Consider the following 12,131-nt stretch of genomic DNA (forward strand, 5'->3'; position numbering starts at 1 on the left):
GCTCAGTTATTTTGGTTCTTAATTTTAAGATCACTTGAATATGATGTTCAATTATGCTTAGTTTGGTAGAAAATTATGCTTTCAAATCATGATTACTCTGGGATAAAGCAGCAACCTTCTGCTTATATTTTTATCACCTTCAACCATTTGCCAATAATTATCACGAACCATAGCAAGATCACATACTAATTGCTCATTGTGTTGACGTATCATTTCAAGCTTAAACTTGGAATCAACAAAATGAGAACATTATTCAAGTTTCTGTCATTTATTAACAGCTGATGAACTTAAGTTCTTAGTTTCAGAAGAAACAAATTCAGAAGAGTTAGAACTCACCCCTTTTCTATTTTCGCCATGCAAGCAAATGTTCCCTTCTGATCAATACTTGACATGTTTGAATCAGTCTCAGAATCTTCACTTTCCTCAACCAACTTCTCATCCTCGGCACCAACGATATCTTCATTCTTACTAATCACAGCCATATGAGCTTGCTGCACTTTAGTAGATACATTAACCAACAGTCTTCTTTAACAATAAATCCCTTCCTGTGTTATCATTGCCTTCGACTCACTTAGCTTTGCTGATTCAATAACCTTTGGTTTCTCCTTTGGCTCATTAGTATTATACTTCCTGTTGTTGGAGTTTTTATCTTGAGCCCTTGATCAGGAGAATACTCTTTTCTTGGCTTATCACACTCTTTAGCAAAATGCCCAAACGCTTGACAATTATAGCATTTCACCTTCAGCTTATCAAACACAATTCTCTTACTCATAGTTGGCAAGTCATGCCCAGTTCTCTGCATGCACTTCTTAATCTTTCAAACAATGATAGCCATTTCCATTTCAAATCCATTAACTCAAGATCATCAGGATTTATCTGATCATAATTCTCATCAGTTATATCACAATTTGCAACTTGACTACCCAACAATTGCTCATATGAAGAAATAAAAGCCCCCATAAATGCAAAATGTTGTTCAGCGTCTTTATGTTTACTTTAGGTGGTGTGATAGGAGGAACTGAACCAGCACTAATAGATGAACTAGGGAACATATGAGGTTCAGGAACAGCTTCTTGAGGAGGAAGCTCATGATTTGCTTGAGTATAAAAGGCAGTAATAGGAGTAGAAGTACTCTTACTCACAGGAAGTGCCCCACCATACAACGTAGGATCTTGATTACCCTTGGATGAACCTTAACACTTCAAGTCATACACTCTCTTCTCCATTTTTTTTTTACAAAATCCATGCTAGTGAGCCTTGGACTTTTAAAATACCTATTTTCAGTAAGTACCATCAAATATGTTGAGTATGAATTGGGAAGAGCATTCTTCAAGGTATCAATTTTATCTTCCTCATCCGGGTTTGTCTCAGATCTGGTTAACCCATCAAATGACAAAACCTTGCAAACAACTCTCCAGCAGTTTCTCCAAGCATGAGATAGAAGTTTTTGAACTGAAATTTCAACATAAATTTCTTACATTCTTGTGTATTACCCATACTTCTTGCACATCGTTACTATATTCATCATGAAACTATAAAGAAAATTCATGCCTGACAAGAAATAATAAAGCTGTTTATTAATAACCTACTGAAAAGTAACTAGAGTTTAACAACTAATTTCGTTCTTAACAACATCGATTTTTTTCCCACCAAGTAGTCTCCTCAAGAAAATAAACGGGTAATGGGTATCACCAAACCCAGATAACTTTTAAACCGGATTATAACTTATCATTTATTTGTGAAACCATATCAAACCTCAAGTATATTTATTATTAACTTTTTTACAATAAATAAATTTAAAATCCAAATATACATATATAAATATTAATAATGAATAATGTAAAACAACCCCCGTAGGGGGATAAAATCTAGTAATATATATAAATGAAACCTTTAAAAGCTCTATGGTTGCTCCTAAATTCTCTCAAACCACCAGATTGCTTTATTTGTAAATGGATGTTTCTCATGCATCCAAATTCACAGGTATGGGTCTCACCAAACCCTGATAGCTTTTAAACGGGTTATAACATCTCATTAAATTAAAAATTAATCTTACCAAATAGTTTATATGAAAATCCTATAAAATAGGGATATACACTAAAAATTAATATTCGATTTAAAAAAAAATATTATTTATAATTAAGAAACAATTTTATAGTAAAAAAAAATAAGCGGGTCATGAGTCACCAAATCCAGATAGATTTTAAACATTTATAACATATCATTTATTTGTGAAATCCTTTTATCATCAAACCTTAAGCATATTATTAACTTTCTTACAATAAAGAAAAATAAATCCAAAAAAATAACTATTAAAAACGAAAAATATAAAATAACATCCGTAATACGAGGATAAAATCTAGTATATATATTCAAGAAAGGATACACAAAAATAGCAATATATGCTATGCGCTTATACTAACAGATTATTGGTAGAATGCTAAGTGATTTTGGACACCGTTGTTATATTTATGTCTCATAAAAACCGAATAAATATTTGTAGTTGAAACCTTATAGAATTCAATTATAAAAAATTGGATGATAAACACGTGACCTTTTATTAGAGGTCACAAACTGCACTTTGGACCCCATAAGACCCCATAAAGGGCCAAGGCACAAACCCCACGTCACGGCGCTCCCGGAACCCTTAATGGGATGGTGCCTCCTTGTAATCCACTTGTGGTTTGGGGTTTTGGCCCTCACAATCTTAGTAATTTCTTGTTAACAACTGTTTACTTGGTACTTCGTAATTTGTATCTATTTTTCTTGATAATTAAAAACACAGTTGATGAAATCAAAATTATCAACAAATGAGATCGCTCCAAACCAACAACTTAGTGAATGTTATGAAACTAGCCTAACATCAATCAAAACAATAAGAGATGGACATATAGAGAGAGAGAAAGATTTTATTATTTAGGTGTGTATTATAAAGAGCTACAATAAAATGTACTAGTTTTTATCCACCGTATTACGTGAGTTGTTTTACATTATTCGTTTCATATATATATATATATATATATATATACTAGATTTTATCCCCGGTATTACGGGGGTTGTTATACATCATTTGTTTTTTATATTTATATATGTATATTTGGATTTTAATTTTATTTATTGTAAGAAAGTTATAATTAATATATTTGAGGTTTGATGATGAAATGGCTTCACAAATTTATAATATGTTATAATCTGGTTTAAAAGCTATTTGGGTTTGGTGATACCCATTACCTGTTTATTTTCTTTATTATAAAATTGTTTCTTAATTATAAATAATATCTTTTTTTAAATAAAATAGGATATTAATTTTTTGTATATTCTTATTTTACAGGATTTTCATATCAAATATTTGATGAGATTGTTTTTTAATATAAAGAGATGTTATAACAGTTTAAGAGCTATCTGGGTTTGGTGAGACATTTACCCATGAATTCGGGTCAAATGCGTAAGAAACCTTCATTTACAAATAAAGCAATCTGATGGCTTGAGATAATGGTTGTTTTACATTTTTCGTTTTTTAATATTTATTTTTTGGATTTTAATTTTCTTTATTGTAAGAAAGTTAATAATATACTTAGGATTTGATGATGAAAGGGTTTCATAAATAAATGATATGTTATAATCCGTTTAAAAATTATCTGGATTTGTTGACCCATGACCAGCTTATGTTTTTTTACTGTAAAATTGTTTATTGATTATAAATAATATCATTTTCTTTTTAAATTGGATATTAAATTTTAGTATATTCCTATTTTATATGATTTTCATATCAAATAATTGGTAAGATTAATTTTTAATTTAATGAGATGTTATAACCCGTTTAAGAGCCATCTGGTTTTGGTAAGACCCATACCCATGAATTTGGTTAAATCAATGAGAGGCCTCCATTTAAAAATCAAGCAATCTGGTGGCTTCCATAAAAGGGGGAAGCGACCACATCGCGACACATAAGATTTTAGGATTTTCTTTTATATTATATATATATATATTATTTTCATTTTATTTATTGTAAGGAAGTTAATAATATAATTAGGATTTGATGATAAAAGGGTTTCATAAATAAATGAGATGTTATAACCTGGTTTCAAAGCTATTTGGGTTTGGTGAGACCCATGACCTGCTTATTTTTTTACTATAAAACTATTTCATAATTATAAATAATATCTTTTTTTTAAACCGGATACTAATTTTTATTGCGTCCCTATTTTATAGGATTTTCATATCAAATATTTGGTGAGATTAATTTTTAATTTAATGAGATGTTATAACCCGTTTAAGGGCTATCTGAGTTTGGTAAAACACATACCCATGAATTCGGGTCAAATGCATTAGAAGCCTCCATTTATAAATAAAGCAATCTGATAGCTTAATAGAATTTAGAGAGGTTTCGTTTATATATATATAGGGGAGGGATATTTTGAGAACTATGTTGAGTTTTAAGAACTTAAGAACTTAATTCTTAGCCACACATTTTTATTAAATGGATTGGATTGTGTGATTGAGATTAAATCTGACTAAAAGTCAAAGTAGAAGAGAGAATAACGTTGTAAGTGATTACACTAATTTTTAAGTCCGTTACACATGTGTAATAAGTAGACTCGGCGCGTAAAAAATTATGTAATTTTTTTTCGTGTATGTAACTTACATATATTACGCATGTGTAAAAAAAAAATTCGAAAAAAAAATCGTTACACTGAGTTCTTTCGAGTTCTTAAAACTCAAATGGGTTCTCGTTTGAAATCTCCCCTATATATATATATTTAAGACTAACTTTTAGCCTGCGTGTTACGCGGGCTACTTTTAGATTTTCTAATATTATTTTGAATATATATTTTTCTTGTATGATGTGTTTTTATGTATTAAAATTAAGGGTTCGTGAATCTATAAAGTACGTTATGTTTATAGTTGGAGTTGAAATTTAGTTTGTAATAAATTTCTTTTTGTATGGAGTTTTTAGGGTTGCTTTGGGATGTTGTGCAGAGAAATAGAAAGCAACCATTGAACGTACATATTGTTTAATGGGTCATCTTAAATGGCTCTCATGGATCTAACAATTAATATAGGCCAACGGTTTGGTGTATAAAACTTTAATTTTGGGTTTGATTGTGCATTGGGTTTGGTTATGTTCATTTATGCACATTTTGGAGCAATCCAAAACATTGAATGAATCATCTGCTTAATGTTTTATATTTATTCATTTGTGTTTATTTAAGTGTATTTATATATATTTGTTTACATTTCTTAATATATGTTTTATTAATGTTTGTTTACCTTTGTTCAACTACGTTTGTTTACATTCATTTATGTTCATAAACTGTTTATAATGGCGATTCAGGAGCAATCCGACAAAGAAGGGGCTATTGATGTAGGTGAAAATGGTGGTTGACGCATGATAGGGGAGGTTGATGATGGTGGGTGATAATAAGTAGTTAACTAGTGATGGATAATATGCAGATGAGAGAAATTAAATTAGGGTTTGATGATGACAGAGTTTCACAAATAAATGAGACATTATAACCAATTAAAGGGTTATCCGGGTTTGGTGAGATCCATGACCTGCTTATTTTTTTTAACTTAAAAGATATGTTATAACCCGTTTAAGGGCTATCCGTGTTTGGTGAGACCCGTTTATGTTATAACCCAATATTTAACTTAAATGACGAAAGGATTTCATTAATAAATGAGATGTTGACCTATTTTGATTCATTTATATTCGTTTATATTCGTTTACTATGTTTATTTATGTTATCGGTTTACAGTGGCATAAATTTATAGCGTACCTTCTATTAAGATAATCATGAACGATAATCAAACAAATAATCGCCAGCGGGTCTTCTTCACTTTTTTGCCAAAACTGAGCAGAGAGATGAACACAAATCTCAATTAGGTTCGTATGATGGGGAAGAGTAGGGAGTTGTATTAGATTTGTATCTGAACAAAATTAGAGTGATGCTATAACCCATTTAACTTAAATGATGAAATAATTTCATTAATAAATGACATGTTGACCTATTTTGATTCATTTATATTTCTTTTTGTTCGTTTATTATGTTCGTTTATGTTATCGATTTATAGTGGCATAAATCTATAACATACCTTCTATTAAGATAATCATGAAAAATAATCAGACAAATAATCGCCAGCGGGTCTTCTTCTCTTTGTCGCAAAAAATGAACAGAGAGATGAACACAAACCTCAATTAGGTTAGTATGATGGAGAAGAGTAGGGAGTTGTATTAGATTTGTATCTGAACAAAATTGGAGTGAAGGAGAGGCGACTTAAGGGAAGTTGTTATGACCTGTGTACCTTCTAAAACATCTGACACCTATCAAACTGCTTTGTATTCATTCCTGAATATATTCTGGTTATTTAAATTCATGTGTTTTATTAGACAAAAAATCATTTAAATAATGCTCACAAATAATAGTTATGACACTATAAGGAATGGATGAAGATTTCCCACACTCATAGAACCTGCAATTGTTAAATCAACTCTATATATCACTACTGTGATAATGAAGCTCAGTAAATGACGGTGCATATGCAGAACGCTCTATACCAATTTCAATCTCCGTAAATTGTTGCATCATTGGAGCCATAAGCTGCTCTAAACTCACTTGACAAGTGGCAGCCAATTAGTATGGTTTTGTTTTGTTTTGTTTTCTTTTTTTAAATTAATTGTAGTAGTGGGCTATCAAAGTTTTATCAAGGGAAATCAGTAAAAGAGTTTTTTTTATCACCTTTGACTTTTGACTTTAAATTGCAACCATTTTACTTCTTGCTGATAAAATGCTAAAGAAAATGCTCAAATGACAACACAATGTGCAATAATTTTTAAAGCATTATCTAGCTAAAGCCTAAGTATATATCTGCTCTAGTTTCTATACCATAGCTATAATTTCTTCTTCAGGTAAAACATTGAATATAAAAATAGATTTGTCTCTAATATCATCCTGGACACACCACAAATTTAATTATAAGCATGCTTCAAATTAATTAACTACAAATTTAATGCATAACTCACCTTAATAGGTTAGTGAACTTTCTTACCGTAAACATTACAAAGAGTGCCATCCACGTCCCAGGAAGACCAACATTTACTCCAACCATATATATAATAATATTTAAAGCATTATCATGTGCCCGATAAGAACCGAAGGAATGATAAATGTTAGAAACCAGCTTCCAAAAGTCTTCTTTCCATATTCACCAACCGTGCCACATTTCCAACTAACCAATTTGATAAATGCTAGAAAACCAGTTGCTCACTTTAACCCGTTACCAAGTTGGTCCATTTAGCTACCACTAACCAATTTGAAAAGTTTAGTGGTTTTAATAACAATTTAAAACCACCATATTCATTATATAGTAGAAACTCGATAAATTAATACTCGATTATTTAATAAACTCTCTAAGATAATATTTTTTTCCGGTCCCGACTTGGGGATAGGATGCTAAATTAATAATTCGCTAAAATTATAAGATAATACATTTTTGATAATTTCTTTAGACCCCATATAAAATATAAATTAATAATTCCTTATATATAACATATTACATGAATGATTGATGAAGATTTCTTAAAAAATAACTCAATTGTCTTTTGGTTTTTGTTGAAATAAATTTCCCCTTAAATCTCGTCTCTAATTTTCCTTAGCATGGTAAGAACTTCTGGTATTGTTTTCTCATAGTTCAACAAGAAATTGTTCAATGTGATTGCCCCTTTAATAGCTTCGTTTCGCGAAGGGGGCTCCATTGTAGAACTTTCATCATCTTCTTCATCGATATTATCGTTATTAATTCCAATAACGCTTTCAACAATTTCTTCATCAGTCAACAACTGTGCAACTACATTTTCTTCTGGGTGAGTCAGAACATCTTCGACATCCATTGCATTGCGATAACCCAACTCTTTGAACAAATTATGGAGTTCTTGAGTGCTTTCACCATCTTCATCTGAGTTCTCAAAAGTCATGTTATCTGTTGATCGAAGTTTACAATGACGAAAGCAGTTCGGAATTGTATTTGCACGAACATCCATAGTCCATGCTGAAATTGCAAGATTCATTGCATCTAATACATTTATTTTTGCTGGATTTGGAACCCCTAATTCATAACCCTCCAAAAGACTTCTATAAAATCGACGATGATAATGCATCTTAAAAGCTCGTATGATCCCCGCGTCACAAGGTTGAATTTTTGAAGTTGTGTTTGGTGGCAAAAAAAAAATAATTCAACATTTCGTAATCCTTCAATAAATTTTGGATGAGCAAGGCAATTATACACAATCAAGAGAATTTTTCTTTCAACCATTTTTTTATCAAGTTGGCGAACATATTCTTCAAATAACACACCAGTCATCCAAGCTCGTTTGTTAGCACGGTACTCACAGTTCAGACTGTTCAAGTTTACATTCTTGAAGCACCTTGGTTTAGCATATTTCCCAATAATCCATAAAGGAAGTTTTTCCGAACCGTCCTCAAACCTGTTTAAGATCAAAACATGTAAATAATTACATCACTAAAGTACAAAATATAAAATAAAATAATAAAAAAACAAACATGTTTCATCCATATTAAAGATGTCTTTCATTTCAAACTGATCAACTTTGTCTCTTATGGATTTTAATTTGTCCTCCATGCCCTCCATTTCAACAGATCCACTCTCTCCAAAACGCCTGGAATTTTTAATTCCATATCTTGCTTTGAACTTTCCAAGCCAACCAATAGAAAAAGTAAAGTCTGGAGTATCCACTGGATACATATCTTTCATGAACTTTTTCGCCTTCTCGATGATTAGTTCACCTGTCATATTCACATGTTCTTGATATTGAAGAATCCATTCATAGAGAGATTTTTCTAGGTCAGGAAATTTTGCCGGTTTGTGTCGCTTAACATCGCCTCTTTCGGGAGCAAGTGAGAGATACTCTAAAGACCGCTTAATTGTATTCGATATTGTCGCTTGACTCACCTGTAAACCATAGTTACTATGAACCCATTCTTGCAATTGCTTTTGAGTGAGACTTGGATTATCCTTGTTGTGCTTGCATAATGCTCTTCGAATCTCGTCTGTCATTGTTGTTTTTTTCACACCTTTAAGATGGGAAGCCATGTTGTGTGTATGATTTGTTTGTGTTAACCTATTTTGATCTTGTATTTATATAGAAAATATTTTTAATGTCCATAAAGTGATACATTGAACACAAGAAGCATAATAAGGTGGGAGATTGAAGGTTTCTTTCAAATTGAGCCGTTCATTTGATATACATACATTGTATACAATAATTAAGTGGAAGCTTGAAAGGTGTTTGTAAACTAAGTATTCTACTATAAATTAATAAAATATTAATTAATATATAAATTAATAATTATTAATTTATCGATTAATTAATAACTCTTTTAATTAATAAATTTTGGTGGTCCCAAATGTATTATTTTATAGAGTTTCTACTATAGTTAATTACCTGTGTTAATAGATTGCAAATATTAAAAGTTCTCACTCACGTGTAGCTCAAAGTCTTCAGTTATGCCCATTTACATTACATGTGGCTTCTGAAAAGAAGAATGAAAGAAAGAATTAATTAACTTCGCACACAGAATCAAACATAGCAACCACTATATGAAAAAAATAAGAACCAACCAAAATCAAACATTCAAACACATAAATAAACAACTAAGCATCCCAATTGTAGTTTAATATCTAAACATTGATTGTAGGTGAGCTTACTTGAAATCAAACATAAATTATATGGAAAAAAACAATTATATCATTATTTACATGCATGGTTTCAATTTCAACTATATAAAACTAAACGATTTAGCATGTATTATTAGCAAACTAATGTTGAATCAAGTTTAAATTTCAACTTTTCTTAAAACAACTCAAAATCAAAACACAAATAAAAAATAAAACATATATCCATAATCACTATAAGCAGATTATAAGACAATTTAAAATCCGTTAAAACCATAAATTCAAGAAACCTTTGAATAAGCATTGAAGCACATTACACACTTGAGATAGTAAATCATCACATCTTCATCAACACATACAAATCGTGGGAGGTTCTTGCATAAATAAACAGAGAGATGGAACCCAAGAAAAGAAAAATCCGAATGATTCAACATACATGTTTGAATCGATTTTACTAACTTATGCATAACCTCATAAACAGGTTACATAAAATTCTATAGAAATGATACTTGTTCAAATACTTGCCGTCTAAACATTCAATAAAAACATGTGGTGAGTAACATCTTACTAATAATAATTCTAATAATTACAAACAGAACAATATATCCCGATTTGTATTAATTATTATCATATAATGTGTTCAGTTGAATTTTGAGGTTAACTCAACTCACTTTCAACTTCAAGGTCAGGACGAATCTGAAGACTATATAAACACAATAAAGCAAGTTTGTTATAAACTAATATATAAAAGTTACAAGCTTTAAATATAATAAGTGCAATCAAATTACTTAAGTTGTGATAAAAACTTAATTTGTATTTAAAAAAATTTACCTCCTCACTATCACTACAAGAATTTTAGCCTATCCCGACAACAAGATGTTGTCGCTATATCAAACCCTATCCCGACAACATGTCATCGGGATAGAAAATCAAAATTTTTTTAACTAATCAACACACGTGCCACTTTTTAATACGCTAGAGAATGTTTGACTAAACCAAACCTTTTACTCGACACTTATCCCGACGACATGTCGTCGGGATAGAGTTTTTATATTTTATTTTTTCTTTTTTTTTAAAATCATTGTAGGTTAAAAACAAATAATAAAAAATGAACCATCCAATCCCGACAACATGTTGTCGGGATAAAGTTTTTAATTTTTTTTCTTTTTCATTAAATCATCGTAAATTAGAAAGATATATTAAAAAAATTAACTACCCTATCCCGACGATATGTTGTCGGGATAGAGTTTTTATATTGAAATTTTCCTTTTCTTTAAAATCATGTTAAATTAGAAATAAAAAATTAACTAACCAATCCTGATGACTTGTTGTCGGGATAGAATTTTTATATTTTATTTTTCATTTTCTTTAAATCATCTTACATTAGAAATAAATTAATAAAAATTAACTATCCAATCCCGATGACTTGTTGTCGGGATAGAATTTTTATATTTTATTTTTCCTTTTCTTTAAATCATCTTACATTAGAAATAAATTAATAAAAATTAACTATCCAATCCCGATGACTTGTTGTTGGGATAGAGTTTTTTATATTTTATTTTTTCTTTTCTTGAAGTATTCTTAAATTATAAATAAATAAGAAAAAATGAACTATCCAATCCCGACAACATGTTATCGGGATAAAGTTTTTTTAAATTTTATTTTTCTTTTTCATTAAATCATCGTAAATTAGAAAGATATATAAAAAAAATTAACTACCCTATCCCGACGATATGTTGTCGGGATAGAGTTTTTATATTAAAATTTTCCTTTTCTTTAAAATCATGTTAAATTAGAAATAAAAAATAAAAAAATTAACTAACCAATCCTGACGACTTGTTGTCGGGATAGAATTTTTATATTTTATTTTTCCTTTTCTTTAAATCATCTAACATTAGAAATAAATTAATAAAAATTAACTATCCAATCCCGACGACTTGTTGTCGGGATAGAGTTTTTTATATTATATTTTTTCTTTTCTTTAAGTATTCTTAAATTATAAATAAATAATAAAAAATGAACTATCCAATCCCGACAACATGTTGTCGGGATAAAGTTTTTTAAATTTTATTTTTCTTTTTCATTAAATCATCGTAAATTAGAAAGATATATAAAAAAATTAACTACCCTATCCCGACGATATGTTGTCGGGATAGAGTTTTTATATTAAAAGTTTCCTTTTCTTTAAAATCATGTTAAATTAGAAATAAAAAATAAAAAAATTAACTAACCAATCCTGACGACTTGTTGTCGGGATAGAATTTTTATATTTTATTTTTCTTTTCTTTAAATCATCTTACATTAGAAATAAATAATAAAAATTAACTATCCAATCCCGACGACTTGTTGTCGGGATAGAGTTTTTTATATTTTATTTTTTCTTTTCTTGAAGTATTCTTAAATTATAAATAAATAATAAAAAATTAACTATCCAATCC

The 12,131-nt window shown here is 29.7% G+C and overlaps 1 pseudogene; it reads right to left on the reverse strand.

Moving 5' to 3' along the window:
* Window positions 1-7,630: 7,630 nt before the first annotated feature.
* LOC143579024 (ARS-binding protein 1-like) lies at window positions 7,631-9,230 on the reverse strand (annotated as a pseudogene).
* Between the last annotated feature and the right edge of the window lie 2,901 nt (window positions 9,231-12,131).

This window comes from Bidens hawaiensis, unplaced genomic scaffold (assembly GCF_021521415.1).
Source record: "Bidens hawaiensis isolate Kalapana, Puna unplaced genomic scaffold, B.hawaiensis_p1.1 tig00029584_1, whole genome shotgun sequence".
In the NCBI taxonomy this organism is placed as follows: domain Eukaryota; kingdom Viridiplantae; phylum Streptophyta; class Magnoliopsida; order Asterales; family Asteraceae; genus Bidens; species Bidens hawaiensis.